General features: G+C 34.1%; 1 protein-coding gene across 7 annotated transcripts in view; it reads right to left on the bottom strand.

The window, feature by feature from the left end:
- The window catches only part of NELL2 (neural EGFL like 2), a 300577-nt gene that overhangs the window by 88324 nt on the left and 194217 nt on the right, over positions 1-18036 (bottom strand). The window lies entirely within an intron of this gene.

Below are 18036 nucleotides of genomic sequence, written 5' to 3'. Positions count from 1 at the left end.
TTCACAAATTTTGAATGCAAAAGGATTTGGCAAAAGCCCACCAATAGTAAGAAGGACTGAGAGAGAGGCAAAGATGGAGATTAATTCTCAGAAGTCGATCCCTGAGCCAGCTCTGTATCATCTCTGTGGTTAATATCTGGGGAGTTATTCTCATGAAATAAATCTGCCAAAGTCTTTTCTCTAGCATGAGAAGGATGACAGGAAAGAATGTAAAACCGTATTGCTCTGTGGATCCTAATCTACAGGGTAATGGAATTGAAGCTTTGGGAGTTAGGTGCAGTTAAAATCCATATCCATACTTGCAGGTAGAAAGATACATATACAAACTGCTAGAGGAATATTTGACCTCCTCAGTAAGTTCCCTCCTTCTGCAAAGTAAGTATCATTCTCCTATTAAATAGATAAACTTGTCTTTATAACATATGCAAATACAACCTTTAAAATATACAATCAATATGAAGCCCCTTCACTGTGTGTAACTTCACACTTTGTAAGCACTGAACCATTTGATCCTCCCAGGATCCCTGAAAGGGAGGCAGAACTGATAGCATTATTGTCATTTTAAAGATGAGTCAGTCAATAGTGGTTCAGAGTGCTTAAGTAGCCTGCCCAATTTCACAGAAATATTATAACTTCAGAATTCTAGTTCAGTGTTCAGCAAAATTATAAATGTAAGGAATAAATATAGTGAATATGAGAAAGAAAAGTTATAACACCAAAATCAAGATGAGTAGAAATGAAATATAAGTGAGGAAACGCATATAAATTAGTTCAAGTCATCCAAAATTCCTAGTGGTAATATTTATTATTAAGTCTCTTACATAAAAGTTAGTTTAAAACAAAATTTTAAAATTATATATTTTAATATACTTACATTGATCAAGCAATTAATTCACTATGATGTAAATCATCAAAGCAAAAATAAATATTTTTTTCATTTTAGAACTCTCTGTATTCCAGGCAATATATATATTATCCCAGACAATCAATATATTGTAATAATAAAATACCTGTAACTTTGAAAAAATTTTCCTTTGGCATATATAGTTGAGATTAGACTAAAAACACCATTTCAACTAATAAAATAGGATGTTCTCTTTTATCTTTAAAATATAAAGATTAACATTTCACAATTACAGTCCTGTGTTATATAAGCACAAAGTTATGATAATTTTAACTATAGCTCTAAAATAATTTTATAGATTATTCCCAATAATTTTTTAGAGGATAGAGAGATTTCAATCACTAAGATTTTAGCATTGCCTGAACGAATACTTTATTCTTCAAATTCCTGGCTGAATTTTCCCAAATTTTATAAAGTTCTACCCTAATTATCTAGTATCAGAACATTTTGCAGTTTTATAAATTCACACATAGTGATGATAGTTTAGAAAACAGCTGGATTACACATGGGTCTCCTAATTGGGGCTACCCTTGGACCACCATAAAATTTCAGAGAGAATGGAATGGGCAGCCCACCTACCTACCTACCTTTAGTTCAGCTGCTTGAAGCAAAATAATTACACACTTTGAAGTTCGCATCTGCTGCCAATTTTGTTCCCAGTGCAATCTGAAGTGCTACAGTTAATCAATAAATCTCTACATGGACAGCCATAGGCCCTTTAAAGATAGATTTGATGCTGTTTTCATCCCTGCTTTGGTTGTCTTCTTAATTAGACGGTATTCACGGCGTAGATATAGGGCCTAACATGATTCAGTTAAGTATGGAGTATGATAATGTTCAATAAACGTTAATTACACAACTTCGTATCTGGTTTTCTCTGTTGTTATTTACTCTTCTGGTCACTGAAATGAGTGTGTTCCTAGGCAATTCAAAGGTAAAGACAATTTTCAAGTTTTTAAATACATCTGTGCCTTTACACATATTTGTTCCCTGTGTCTGAAGTGAATGCCCTCATGGATTCTTCTGGAAAACTTACCATTTTGAAAGATTACACTAAAATGTCATGTCTTACATGAAAATAACTTACTCTCCTTCTCCTACAGAGTTAGGGGCTGCTGTCTGTTCTGCTAGCACTGTATACAGGCTCTGTTATTGTATGTTATCATAATTGTCTAGTTCTTGTTGGTCTCCTACCTCAGACCCTGCCTGGGATTGTGAGTTTTGGGATAAGAATTTTGTATTTTTCTTTGTGCTAATTTCAGCATTCAAAGAATGCTTCTTGAATGAATGTTGAATTCTTGAATAAATAAATGATTTCTTGAAAGAATGAATGACCAAATGAAGAAAGCTAGGACTTACTTCCTCTGCCATTATCATTCAAGTCAATCTCGATTTGTTTTATTGTGAACTGAAACCAAATGGAAAGGTGTTGAAAACCTAAACCTGGCCAAAAAGTCTCTCGGAATATAAATTTACGATGAGTTAATTCTCTTTTCAAACATGGCAGGATACAGCTCTAAACATAGCAACAACCTATCTCTGGTCTTAACTATTATCTATTAACAGAAACCTGAGAACAAGCGACCTCAGGCTTAAGACTAAATAAGTCATAGAGAAAGGAAGCTCATAGAAGAAGTGTAAGTTACACCTGAGGAACTTATAATAACATCATCAAACTATATATTTAGCTTGATGGTTTATCTTTAAAAAATGTAAAGCTGCTTAGTCATTTTCTTCCTATATTTCTCTAGACCAAAAATATTGCCTTAAGCTGTCTATGGGTTTTGTAGAAACTCAACCATGAGTTTCACTCACATGTACTCCTACCAAAATAAATAGGTAGTTATCTGCACTGGCCTATGAAGATTATCAGAACAAGATAGCCCATGGTCTGCAATACTGAGACCTCTAGTTTCACTCTAAAAAGAATGGCAACTGTGAGTCTTCAGATAAAAGATGCCACCTCTAACCTATCAAACTAAACAACTCTTAGGACTTGTCCATAGCTCCTTAGTACAGTTGCAAGATAATTATTCTACAAGATAATTATTCACAATGAGTACTGAAACGAAATATAAAGAATGTTCTATATTACAGCTCAGCAATTCCTAGATTGTTTTTTTTTTTTGGCGGGGGGGTTCTGTATAGCAGAACTGGAATTCCTTCCTTCCTTCTTCTACCTTCTTCCTTCCTTTCCCTCCTCAGATATTTAGCAGTCCGCTATATGAAGACATTGTGCTCGCTGCCACCAGCAACATAAATCTCTGCAATCAAAACATTTATGTCTTAATGATTACTGACATTTTAGGGAACAGTGTTACAATTTATTAACTGGTTTAAAACACCCTCCATCAACTGTTCCATACTGGGGTCATAAGGAAATATGAAGGATAAAGTAGAAAAAATGATACACTATTTTAACAAGCAATAGCAGGGAGGCAGTGTGACACAGTATATTTGATTTCCAGACTGGCTTCATTTTTGATGTCATTTAATCCTAGTTGTGTGGTCCTGAAAAAGTTAGCCAATCTTACCAAGTTTAAAATGAGGAAATTAGGACCTATATTAGTGAGCTACTATGCAGAATAAACTTCAATGATGATGTAAAGACCCCGGCAAATAATAGATACTCAATCAATATTAGTTACCTTCTCATCTACTTCAGTGGAAAAATTACTTTTGCCTTTATTAGCTAGACAATGTCCTCTTTTTTCCATTTTAGTTCTGTGGAAAAAAAACTAAATGTCTCACAGAGTTTGCTCTCTTCCTAATCTTTTCTGAAATCAAATATGTTTTGAACATTTTTCTGGTTTCTAAAATGCCATTACTTTCAATGGTTACATCAAGGAAAAAAAAATGTCTGCTATCATACTTAGCCAAATCTATTCATTTTATTTCTTATTTACTCAGTTTATTTTATATCATATTTACTCAGTTTACATTACAGAGAAAAATCTATTTACTACAATGTCATGTTAACAGAAATCTATTTTTAACACTATTAAAGTAGCTATAAGAAATTATACTTTAAACCCACTCTATGCCCATGTTAGCAGGAAACCCACTAAAATTCATTTTAACACCTAAGTATTTTTTGTTCACTACTCAAGTTTCCTGTTCACTGACCACACGAATTCAATACTGACTTCTTGTTATTCTTCAGTATGTTTGGCAACTTGGGATTTGTTCAGAGTGCTTTCCTCTGACATGCTTGGTTTATTTTCTTCTAGTCTTTTTGCTGATATGCTCAGCATCCTTTCCTAATCCTTATTTGATCAAGAATTTTAACAACCAAAGCACATTCTAATTTCCTCTGAACTCTTCTAGTAATTTTCCAAGGTAATCTAAATTCTAATTTTATGGCAAAAACTTTTGTTTTAGTTTGCGTTTCATGAAATAACTTGTGTCTGAATACACTGTAGGGCAACTAAATTCTTGTAACTATCAGCCAGATGATTTACATTTATTCTTTCAAAACACATTTATGAAGCTTCTGCTATGCATTTCTAGGGCTATGGAGGATGCAAAGGATACATGAATTGGGACTTGTGACCTCAAAGAACTTTTGAACTATTATAGGATTGGTGATATAAAGAGATAATTATGATATATTGTCAAAGTTTTTTAGTGCTATAAAAGAGGAAATCATAATAGTAATAATAATGACAATAGCTAATTCTTAAGTGCTTACTACATGCTCCAAAGCACTGTACTAAGTGTTTTATATGCATTATCCCTTTCAGTCTTCACAAAAATCTTTTCAGGTAGGTATTATTTTTACACATGGGAATCCAGAGCTTTCTTACAGCAAATACATATCTTGCCCAACAACATATAGCTAGGAAGTGACAGAGCCAGAATTATCTTCAGTGTTTAAAAAAAAAAAACTACCTATAACCTAAAAAGACAAATCTTATGAGGCTTAAAGAGGAAAAGATGAGGATTGACAGGGGTCTGAGAAAATATTATGAAATAAATATGTCAAGTGAGTGGGTCTTGAAAGATAGAAGGGTTTTGACAGGAAAGAGCATTCCACATAGAGAGAACACAGGTACAAAGAGAAAAGTATAGGGTATCGTAGGGCCACAAAGTGCTTGAGCTGGCAAAGGTGATAACTGAAAAGGAATAGTAAAGAATAAATGTGGGTAAGGTCGAGAACACATGATTTTATCTGGTGGGCAATAAACAGCCACTTCCAGCTATACAATAATACATGGCATGATAAAATTAGAGTTGATTTTTAGGGACTTTAAGGGAAATTAACAGCAATATGCACATGAGGAAAGACTAACTTTCCTTGGCAAAGTATATGCCCCATGTTAGTTAGGAAGCATTCCTCTCTCTACTTTTTTATCCTTCTTTCTTACTTTTATTTTTCTCTTTTAGAGTCAGAGTTAGATTATTAATGAGAATTGAGACAGGAATCTATGCAACACTGAGGTGAAGCAAAAGGAGGAGTAGGAGGAGGGAAAGAGGAAGAAAGCAGATAGAAACTCAACGCTTATTCCTGTCAAGCACTGTGCTGAGTAACGTATATGTGCAACATAAGAAAGTACTACAGGACGCAGGAAGAATAGTTCGGAAGCTAACACCAAAATCATAAGTTTCAAATGCCTTTAAGGCAGGAATCATGTCATCCATTTTATACGTATCAGTCCTTATGCTTTCATGTAATCGGAAGTAGAATGAACAAAGTGATGGAGAAAGAGGGGCAGATTTAGACATAAAACTGATGGTCCCGCAGTGATCAATAATTGAGCCAAGAGGAAGAGGCAATTTAAAATAACTCAGGCTTCAAATCTGGATGACTGGGAAGATGGTAATGAGATGAACAAAAGTTAGAGGCTTCTTACTTTTAGGAATTTTATAATTCTTATTTTTGGTTTGGCTTGGTTTGGTTTAGTTATTATGGCAAAGAAGACAATAGAATTAAGAAGTCAAAATATAAAAATAAAGATCATATTAGGAAATTGAATTTACTCTATTGATGGTGACAATAAATTGAGTAAACACTCCCCACTCAAAATCTGTTAGATAACCACCTTGATGGTAAACCTTGGGTCTAATTCATCAATTGCCCCAAAGGTCAAACACAATGACTGGCACAAAATTAGTCTCTGACGAATATTTGTTAAAGAGTGAATCAATCGCTATAAAGTGTATCTCAATCTAACATGCAAAACATTCAGAGACTTTCTAATGCCAAATATTCAACTTATTCTATAGTGAAAATCCTGCATATCTCCATTCCATATCTGCTTTCTCTTCCATTCCCCTTGGCAGCTATGCTGTTCTCTCTTCAAATGCCTGCCCCATCCTCATCCCCTCACTCTCGACATAACCATAGCAACAACTATACAGAAAACCATGCAGGTAATCAGGAAAGAACATCCTCAGATTTTATACTTACAGATGAATCTGCATTTAAATTTATCCGTATGTCTTTCTTCCTCCCAAACCAGAAATCTGGGAATCATCAAAGATTTTTCTTCCCTTCTTCCCACCTACCAATTCATTTGGATTTTACTTCCTTGGGAATTCTCATTTTCACACCCTGATCCCCATCCTCACTGTTCTGCAGCTGCCTAAATTGGGGACTAAATATCTCCTTTGGATTACTGCAATAGCCTCATGATGACAACACAACAACCTAAATGCCCATCAATAGACAACTGAATAAAGATGTGGTACATATAAATACAACGGACTATAACTCAGCCATAAAAAAGAATGAAATCTTACCATTTGCAACAACATGGATGAATATAGAGGGTATTATGCTAAGTGAAATAAGCCAGACAAAGACAAATACCATATGATTTCACATCTATGTGGACTCTAAAGAAGAATATGAATGAGAAACAAACAGAAACAAACTCATAGACACAGAGAAGAAACTGATGGTTGCCATCAGATGGAAGGAGACATGGAAGGCTGGATGAAAAAGGTGAAGGGAATAAGAAGTACAAATTGGCATTTACAAAATAGTCAAAGGGATGTAAATACAGCATAAGGAATATAATCAATAATATTGTAATAAGTATGTATGGTGCCAAGTGGGTACTAGAGTTATCAGGGGGAATCATTTTGAATGTCAATTGTAATTAAAAAAAATAAAAATAAAAAAGCTAAAATAAAATTTAAAAAAAACCCTCTCGGTCTAATTTAGATGAGCCCAACAGAATCCACAGAGCCTTATGCTTAATTGCATCATAACATTTGAAAATCAGAATATGTAGTAATTGAGAGTAAGGACTTTGGAGCCAGGGTGCCTCAGTTCAAATCCTGATTCTGCCTTTTACTAATTGTCAGATATTTAGCAAAATTATTTAATCTCTTTAAATCACAGTTTCCTCCTCTATTAGATGGACCTAATAATAGTACAGGAATAAAATCTCCAACAGGATCTTGGATGGTGTTCAGTAACCAAACAAATATTTCCATAGTAAAAGCATGACTATTTATAACGAATTGGATAAAGATGAGAACTAGCATCCCATCAGATCAAAGTTTGCTGTCAAATGAATTTAAAAAAAAAAATCCATTTCCACAGCTATCTGGACTTTTCAGAGTTCAGAGCTATAGATAAGGGAATGTGGATCTGCAAATTCTTCACAGAGCTGCAAGGATCAACTGATGTAATGTCTGAAAAGCACTCGGAATAATCCTAGGGCAGGTGAGTATTTCATGAGTTAGTATTAGACTAGCCTGATAACACTGACAGGGGCTGTTAACTGATACACTCCATGAGACAGGGAATTTTTATTATAGATCTTTGAATCCTCAGTTCTTGACATAATACCTGGCACATTTTAGTACTTGGTAAATATGAATGAATGAACAATGGTCAGGTTTCAATCTACACAAAAATCAACATTTTCAATTTCTCACAGTGTTTTACATCTGGAGTTCATTGTACTCATCCAAAATCCATGCTACATACCTGAGATTTAACATTTAGAGTAGTATCCATACATTGCTTAAGAGATCATGATGCTTAACTTCACTAAGGCAAAAGTTCAAGGTTGTTGCTCCTATGTTTTCATGTTAATGCTACCCCAAAATTTGGTAAGAGGTATGCTTTCCGTTTATTGACATTTATTTGAAAGAAAGTAAAGGCTATCATTAAGCTACTAAAAACCTCTGCTGGTGAAAAAAATCATCCCAACCTAATCTCATTCTTTCATTGACAATTCTAAAATCTGCCTGCTTTAATACCTACAAAAAATAGTAAGATTGGAGAAAATATTCAAACTATACCAGTAAAAAGTATCCCAAGACAAAATACAATACTAAAGGGAACTTCTGAAATTTACAATTATCTAAAAAAAAAAAAAAATTCACAGTATTTCAACCTAGTCTTTTGAATGTATTTTAAGACAATTTTAGATGTCCATACTTGGAGTAGATACCATACTCTGATCTTTTATCTTATAACTTACAGAATATAGAATGATTCCTCAGATTTTAAAGAGTTGAGACTATGGGGCAAAGGAAATCGACCTTTTCACCTGGGGACTTTAAAAATTAGTTTCATTAATTCATCTCTTTTAGAGGATGTTATCTGAGTTTCTATCACAGCAAAACTATGATATAAAAGATATGACTATGCTTATTGATGGCACAAATATGTGTTAAGTTCTACTATGCTTAGGTAAGAGTTGTGATTGTTATAAGACGAATAAGACGGAATCCCTGTCCTAAAGATATTTATAGATTTTGTTTCCTCATAAAATGTATTTCTTTATAAAATATATTTATGTGTGTGCATATATATGTATGTGTGTGTAAATGTATTATATATGTGTGTGTGTATATATATATATAATTTACACACTAGATATATATAAATATTAGATAGTAAGTTGGTGACTAATTTATACCAAAGTTTTGTTTAGTTTTTGAGTGGCAGAAATCAATTTAAAAGTAGAGTAAAACCTTCTATTTTGTCATTTAGAAAGTCGTATTTTTTTTAAGCCAGAAAAGATGATCTCTTCTGAGAATATGGTTAGAGTGTCACTTCTTTTTATATTTTTTTTCAAAAATTTGAAATTGCTTTTATTTTAAACCTCATTCTGAATGAGTCACTTTTACTTGATGAGTTTCCTTCAAAGACTGTAGTAATTCTTTTCTGTTTTTCACAGAGGGGAGTGCTTGCCCTAGGAATCACCTAAAGTGTTCAGAGGAATTTAAGATAGACTTTAATCTGCCAACTTATCATTCACCTTCCCTGAATAGTGAGCACCCCACCTCAACAAGATAACACTTTCCTTTTCCTTATGCCCATTATTTGTCCTTAAACCTTTTGCCTCTAGGATTCCAATCAGATTGCTGCTTGAATGTGAATAGGAATTTGACCTCAAAACCAGAAGATGTGTAGCTTAAAGAAAAGCTGAATAACAAATGGAGAAGGATTCTGGTACTAACTTTCTTTACTTCCCTTTTTATTTTAACTCTTGCCTTCTTATATCTTGGCTTCTTGCCCTTGTGTCCCAATTGCAACTTTTAGTTACACGCCTTTCCAATTTACTCATTCCACTTTCATTATTCCACAGTATAAATTAAAATTTTTAAAAATTGTCACTTGTAATTTTCTCCCTGACTGTAAGTGTATATTTTAATTACAATCAGCAATGTCCTGCTCTGGGGAAAACACTTGCTCTTTGTATTCAGTTTTTATTCTATCCTCTTCTAATTACACCCCACACTTCCCTTATCACTGCCTTCCATCTTCCCCTTCCTTTCTCTGGGGGCCCAGATTTAGTACAACTGACAAGTAAGTGTATTTAAAGGCTCTCTCTTCTAATGTTATTTAAACATGTTCCACATATCTTTCCTCAAATGATAACATCCATTCACTCACTCAGAATATCCTTTTAAGGGAAAGTGGGACAAAAGGAGAAAGGCAGGAACCAAAATGGGAAGGATTTGTAGTTTCCAGAGAATGGCTGGCACAACCAGCCTCCGGGGCCTCTATGGCAGATTGGCAAAGTAGATGGTGACTCCCTTCTTCACTGATCGGTCCCAATTTTCTGTCTTCTAATCTGGCCTCTGCTTTCTCCATCCTTTACTCCAAGACAAATAGAAAAACTAAATGTTATGAACTGAATGTATGTGTCTCCCCAAAATTCAGATGTTGAAGCCTGATCCGCAATGTGAAAGTATTCAGAAGGTAGGCCTTTTGGGAGGTGATTAGGTCATGAGGGTGGAGCCCCCATGAATGGGATCAATGACCTTATAAAAGAGGCCTGAGAGAGCTCCCTTGCCCCTTCTGCCATACGAGGACACACGGAGAAGACAGCTGTCTGTGAACCAGGAAGTAGGCTCTCTCAACACAGCAAATCTGTCTGTGCCTTGATCTTGGCCTCCCTTGTTGTTTAAGCCACCCAGTCTGTGGTATTTTTGTTATAGCAGCCTGGACAAAGACACTAAACCAAAATGATTATTTTGAAAGTGGACTATGGCCCATCTTAAAAGTTCACACAATTCAATATACAGATGATGTATTATTGAATTGTACATTTGAAACCTATTTAATTTTATTAACCAATGTCACTGTGATAAATTTAATTAAAAAAAAAAAAGTCCCAGAGCTGAGAAAAACAAAATGATGGAATCATGATTAGAAACTTTTGAGAAACAGAATTCTCTAGAAGAGAAGATGGAAATCATGCAGCTATATATATTTCTGAATAACTGAATGTTAGGAAAAGTACAATACTGATGTTAATTAAAGATTTTGGGAACAGAAAAGTATAAGTGCAGATTGCTTTGCCTTCTTTCTTTTAATTCCTGTTCCCTTTGCCACGACCTCACCATTTTCATGACTCAGTATCTTTGCCTAACCTGTTTCCTTAACTTGCTGTGTTCCCTCTATCATAGCACTCTACGCCTTGCCTTGCAGTGTAGTTGTCTATTTACTTACCAATCTTTGCTTCTAGGTTATGATTTCCATGATAACAAGGAAGATGTATTTACTTGCTTTTCTATACTAATTGACATAATGAAGAGCAGTTAAAAAGGGGTGTTAGCTCTGCCATAATGGGCATCAACCAACTTCCTAATTATCCCTAGACATCTAAGTAAAGACAGAATGTAGGTTCGAAATGTAAATAAAGTTTTGAAAGGCGACCCATAGCTCCCTAGTCAAGCATATTATCACTGTCACACTTTCTGCAGGTATTCCTGCTATATCCTAAGTGTTTGGCAGAGTGCCCAACTGGAACTTAATGCTCCATTTATGTTTGTTGTTTTTTGTGTAAAAAAATTAATCAGTGTGGCATGATACACCAAGAGAGGAAAACCTCCACTCAAAATGTTTTAAGAAGCTCCCAGCCTGAATGCTGAACATGCACAACAAAAGGCTTTTCTTCAGGTCTAACTGGATTTATACTCCTAAACTCTCCTCCCTCGGTCTCAATTCAACTATTCCAGAGAAAAATATCTAGAAAAATATTCATTTATCTGTGTTTAATCAAGTCTAGCAACACATGATCATATCTCAAAAATCTTTCCAGAATTGGAATGAAAAACTCAAACATGTCAGCACAAATGAAGTCAGCATTATTTCTCCTTTGTGATTATTCCTGCTAATTCTATATTAACTAAGGTAAAATGAAACTTGAAGGTAATTAAAAACATCAAAAAATACCAAAAGAACCTCAATTGTAATGACTAGTTTTCTTTAACATTTACTCAAAAAATTTTCCCCTAAGTATGAAATTACACGATTTTTTCAAAGTGGCCACACATATACCAATATATTTGAGTGTATTCTGTTAAAATGTAAATATATCCACCTGTAGCCTTCTTATTTCATAGAGTAGGTAGAATTATTCTTTCAAAACTTAAAATAGATCATGACATTCCTCTGTTCTTAACCCTTACCTGGACTCTCTTCACGTTTTGAATAAAATCCAAAGTCCTTGGCATGGCCATAGTGTGCCCCCAAGGAAGTCATCTTCTACTCTCTCCTCCTCCTAGCCACACTGGCCTTCTGTCCTCCTCGAACAGACAGAAAATCTTGCTGTCCCTTCTTCTTGAGATGCTATTAACCCACATGTTTTCATGCCTTGCTTGCTCACTTATTTCAGGCCTCTGCTCAGTGGGCGCCTCCTCAGAGAGGCTCTGTCTCACATCCCTTCCATACCTGGATTCCTTCTTCACACCATCTGCTCCCGCCTAACATTAAATCATATAAAATTGTTTGCATATGTATTTATGGTATAACTGAACCTTAGAGACTGTATCCTTTAGCACATTTTTTATTAACCGCATGAAGAAACTGAGGCTCAAGAAGATTAAATGACTTCTCCAAGGTCACAGCTAACAAATAGCAGAATTGAATCTTAGTTTTATATACTTCCAATCCAACAGCCTTTGACTGTAAGAAACAAACATGAAGGATAGGAATACTCAGGTTGACTTTCAACTTTACAGAAATTTACACTTTTTGTTTTCTAGAAAAGTATCTCTATAAAAGCCATAATAGTTTTTAATCTCAGTTTATTTTTGTTTTCCTTTCATTCACCAAGAGTGAGTCCTAGTGTGATTCCGCAAATCCCAGAACGTGAAAGCTAACAGGGTGTGACAGCTGGTATGTCCCATGCTCGTCACATTCAGTGGTCTGTAACAGGGTAAACGATACAATTACCTGCTGTAATTACTGCTGCTGACAATATAGTCTCTCTGGTGAATGCTTTATGAAATTCAGAACTGCTTTTCTTGTCAATCTGATAAAAATTTCTGCCTATATATTTTGGTCAGTATTTTGCTAAGTAAATATTTAAAAATTAAAGCCCAAATCTAAGTGGACATGTATTAGCAAATTCAAGAATTGTGTATTCATTCTGCTTTAATCTAATTTTTTTGCTTTGGAATAAAAATTTTTTAACAAAGTCTTGCTTTAAATCGAGAATGTATTCTTAATGGTTATAAAGATATACAGAATACTTCATAGAAAAGCAGATGTATTGAAAAAGTCAGGAGAACTGAATAAATAAAGCATCCACCGAAATCCTGGTCTAGAGTGGTCTGCTATACACCAAACTTGTTACTTATTTCATTTCAACTATAAAGACACTTGAGACTACATACAGACACAAACAATTGTAGTAGTTGACTGCTTTGAGTTTGGCCGCCAGCCAAAATCCTTCACAAATTACAGATAGGCTGTCAGAAGAAAAATAATAATGCACAGGGACATACTTGCCTGCAGCTATAACTTATTTCTCTTTTATTTTTTTAAAAAGGATAGTTACCAAATTCCCATTCTAAGTCTGGGATTAGCAGGTTGAATAGCTTAGACATAGTATTCAAAAGCAGCCCTCTTAGGAGAAAGTAGTACAAACTCTTTTTGCAAGCACATTCAAGGAACACACTTCTTTTCTCCCTGTGGATAACATCCATATGTTAACAGCAGTATATTAGTAACCAGATGACTTTGATTTTGCAAATAAGTGGTTTCTACATTAATGATGCAATATATTCTTGGAAACCATACCAGAAGGCCAATTATCATTAAATGGATCTAATCACGTCCTTATTTGGTTCACATGTTCTAACATAGTTTGGCATCATCTGTAGAATCTGATGAATAAATGGGTGAGGAGGTCAAAAGTAAAAAACATGTACTTGATAATCAGTGTTGAATGTGCTCAGCAGTGAAACACAAAGATGAGAAAATAAGGCAGATATGTAATTCAAGTACTCATTCAGTAACTTAAACAGTTCCTAATTATATAGGGACACAAAATAATTGGACCTTCTTTTTAATTTAATATTCTTTGTTCGTTGTAAGAAAATTAGAGTAAATAAGTGTCAAATGTCAATATGGAAGTACTATATGAATATCAAAGAGGATGAGTAAGATAAGGGTACAAATATTCACATACATTTGATATCTTAATGTACTAAGAGGAGAAAATTTTACGTTTTAAAATATAAGAACACGCAGTGTCAAATAGTGCAATGGCTATTGTAGCATCACATTTGGCAGCAAAAGTAATGATAAAAAATTCTCTCCGAAGTTTTTAGACCGTAGTCATCCAGTGGTAGCTAAAAAATTTCAGCACACCCACTCATATGGTAGAGAACAGTAAACCACTTAGCTACTTGCAATATGATATAATCCAAGTCAAACTGTGGCTTCATGCAAACTGAGATTGAAGTTATTAAATCTGTTATTTTGACCTTCAATCCCACTGGATTCTGTATAACTCTCTCGTCCTTGAGACCTGCCCTCTATTTATTGGGCAGCAGTTTGTTTCAAGGTGTTTAGACCTGCTGATTTCTCCACCTGTGATGTTCTTCTCCAGGCTCTTCCTCTCATGACCCCAGTTAGGCCCTATTTGATAACATAATTTAAGTAGGTCCCCAGTGTTGGTCTCTATAGCATTCCTTCATAGCAAATATTTAGTATTTGATAGTATTCATCCACTGGCTTGTTTACTAGTCTTCTACATCTACCCCTGCCCCTCAAACCCCAAGATGAGAACATCAGTGAGAGCAGAAATTGTGCGATTAGCAATTCAATAAATGTAAATTAGGTTAATGTAGCCTTCAGACTAAAGAGCCTTTATCCCCTAGGTATCTCTTTTACCATACTTTATAACTTTAAATTTGAAATTCTTTAAATATGGAGACAAGTAAATATGCAGTTGAGGTAGAAGACTAATAGTAACAGCTTCTCTATTCAGTGTAGAATAACTGTATAATATCAAGCTTTTATTTGAATGCAGTTACATTTAAAGACATGATATTATATAAAGTATATCTAAATTTGGGTAAAAAGGAGTTCGATGCTATAATTACATTCTACTATATTAATTTTACTTATGAGTGAGAACTATTTCTACACAAATGGCCTAAATTGATATAATTAAAGTACAAAAAGATATAATTTCAGTTCTAGCATATCAACAAGCAAAATATTGGGTTAGCAGAGTTTAATGTATCTTTTAAAAAGTTACTTGGAAATTATTTCAGAGGAACATTTTTTAAGTTTATTGAAATCATTTTTCTTACTGATAAGATTATCTAGTCAATAGAATTATCTAAAACCAGACCGATTTTTAGAGGATTGAAATATGAAGACCCAGTATGAAATATGAAGAAACAGTATGCTTAGGAGTATGATATAGGGTTGTGTTGTCCCTGCAGTAATGAATCAGAGGCAAGAGCACCACAAATATGTCAGAAGCAGGTTAATTTGGAAATGTACAGGATGTTACCTTCGTAGTCACATACATTAATACAAGGTCTTCATGGACAGACTCTACATTTCAGAGATGGATTGAGCACATACAATGAAATAATACATTGGTAATTCACTCTGACACTTCTGGGTTAAAAGATTATTTTCCACATTCATTTTTATGAGTATCATGGTAATTGAATCAAAATTCAGACTGAAAGTATTTATTAGAAAATCACTTTCCCCAGACATTACCACCAACCACAGAAGCTGGCTTGCATTATGTTATATTTGCCAATACTGTAATAAATTTTCAACTACAATGCAATTGTTATTTCTTAATCTAGAAGTATAAGGACATGAAAGGTTTTCAAATATCAGTTTACTCTAGAAATTTCTTTTCTAATATGCCTTTGTCCTTCTGAAAAGATTCCCATAAATGGTGCTGACTCAACTAAAAAAGAGTACTTTTTAAAGAAACAGCCCTTTTGGTTAGATTTTATAATAAATAGTTCAGTCCTATGTTACTAATAGCCCCATTAATTATGTCAAGGTTGGTTCATTAGCTATACAGAAGCAATACCTATATGTATATTTTACATATTTAACATTCTACCACTTTGGGTATATATAATTAATACTGTTGGAATCAAGTATAGTTGATCTGAATAGGAAAGAGCCTCCTTATTTGTCTGGTATTAATATCCAATCTTATATTCAGCTACTACTTACGGAACATTTACAATGTGCCAAATTCCTTGATTTAATTTTCACAACCCCATGAAATAGGTATTGTTATCCCTGTTTTATAGATGAGGCAAATTAAGCATGTAAGGATTAAATAAATTCATCCAAGGTCACATAATTTTAAGTGGGGGACCTAGGATTCAAAGTCAGATCTATTGAATTCCAAATCTAAACTCTTAAAAATTAAAACAAGTTAAGAAGACCTAATTGATCTAACGAATTGACCTTCTTCATTTGAAATCTTATACTTTATAAAAAGTAAATATGTTACCCTTAACTGTGCCAGACACGTGGCCACACTGTGGATTGGTTACCACAAGGCACTGTTCCGTATTCAAGATCTCATACTCTGTATTTCTTGTGGGTTTCACTCTGGGAACTATCCTTTAAGAAGTCAGAGGTCATGCTATAAGGGTCCCACTTTAAGAAGGATGAGGTTTAACTAACATACATCAATAGAATTTCAGTCATAATGAAGAGACTCATTAGGAATAACAATATTTTGCGTACTGTTATATGGAACTGACATTAGATATATTTCCTGTATTCCAAAGGGGAAAAAAGGATGGCCTAGTCACTGACCAAGAATACAGTATTCATTCCATGATAACTTCATTTATGTTTGCCTCCTTGCCTAAAATCCTCTTCCTTCACCCAATTCACCCAAATTCTATCCTCTCTGGAGGATCTAATTCACATTCCACAACTTTCATGAAAATATATCTGACTGAGACAATCCCCATTGAATTTCTTATCCTCAGAACTCCCAGGAATTATTATATTTGCTTCTTTCAATTGCTCTTATTTGTGATTAAACCTTCCCAATAGACTAAGCTCTTTGAGAATAGGATCCATACTTTTATTTCTTTTATAACATATGAAGATGATATATAGGCACAATGCTGTGCTACCCCTTTCATTTTCTTAAGAGATAAACCAATAAAATTCAAAACATCATCAATGAAAAAAATATATATATGTGATTTTAGGGTAAATTAATAAAGTAGGAAAAGCAAAATTCCACATATTATGTGGAAAACATCTAAATATCTCATGGATTAAAGAAAAATCACAATGAAAATTATGAAATACTTAGAACTAAATGATTTAGAGAATACTAAACACTGAAATTTGTGGGATATAGCTTAAGTAAAGATTAGACAGAAATTTATAGGTTTAAATGCATTCATTGGAAAAAAAAACCATAGCTTTCAAAATGAGTAGACTCGGGCATCTGTATTTAATAGTGTGATTTTAGGCAAGCTATTGAAAATTGCAATGCCTCATGCTCCTCACTTATGCATTGGGGCTAATAATACCATATGTATAATATTGTTTTGAAAATTCAACTGAATAACATAAGTAAAGCATCCAGAACTATGCCTGACACATTGAAGGAACTCTTTTTTAATATTATCACTTCACTTAAAAAGCCAAAAGAACAAAGTGATAAAGAGATGTTGCCAACATTAAATCAACAGAATTAACATATTTAAAAGAAGAAAAAGACTGTCTGCATGAGGCCTGGAAAATGGAAACCAAATGGAATAGAATTTGATATATTCTTTCTTCATTATCTGGGAAAGGGGTACACTGACCAAATACACCAGGACCTCAATCTCCTTAGAATCATCTCACTAATTCCTTTACTCTGGTTATCATTAAATTATTCCTACAGTTTTTGTACCAAAAAAGAATGCTGTAACCAGGCAACAGAGTAATACTTTTCTTGACTATACTAATGGATGAGACTAGCAGTGAAAATTTTGTGTATAAGAAAATCAAAATAGAAAGAATAGGTAATAGGATAAGAAAATAGAAAGAAGAAATGTGAGCCCATAAAAGAGCAAGAAGGCAAAAAACATTCGGGTAGGCAAAAGAAAAGTCAGAATAATCTGGTTAATATAAGGAAGAGAGGTTTGATTAAGAGGGAAGGGCAACAGTATAAAATGCCAAAAAGACATAAGCAAAGGGACTTAGAGTAGGCATTTGGGAGGTCACTGGTGATTTCCATGTGAGCAAATTCAGAAGAGGAAAGAAAGAAGCCAGTTTATAAGAGATGAATAAGTGGTAAAGAAATGCTGGTGAAGCAGAGTATCAAACCACGCTCTTCATGTATTTCATGATAATTTAGGATGGTAGCTAGAGTGGGGTCCTCCCCATTCCATAAAATTTCAAATGCATAGAAACT

The sequence above is a fragment of the Pteropus medius genome, unplaced genomic scaffold (assembly GCF_902729225.1).
Source record: "Pteropus medius unplaced genomic scaffold, Ma_sr-lr_union100, whole genome shotgun sequence".
Classification (NCBI taxonomy): domain Eukaryota; kingdom Metazoa; phylum Chordata; class Mammalia; order Chiroptera; family Pteropodidae; genus Pteropus; species Pteropus medius.
This window is presented reverse-complemented; position numbering and strand designations above follow the sequence as displayed.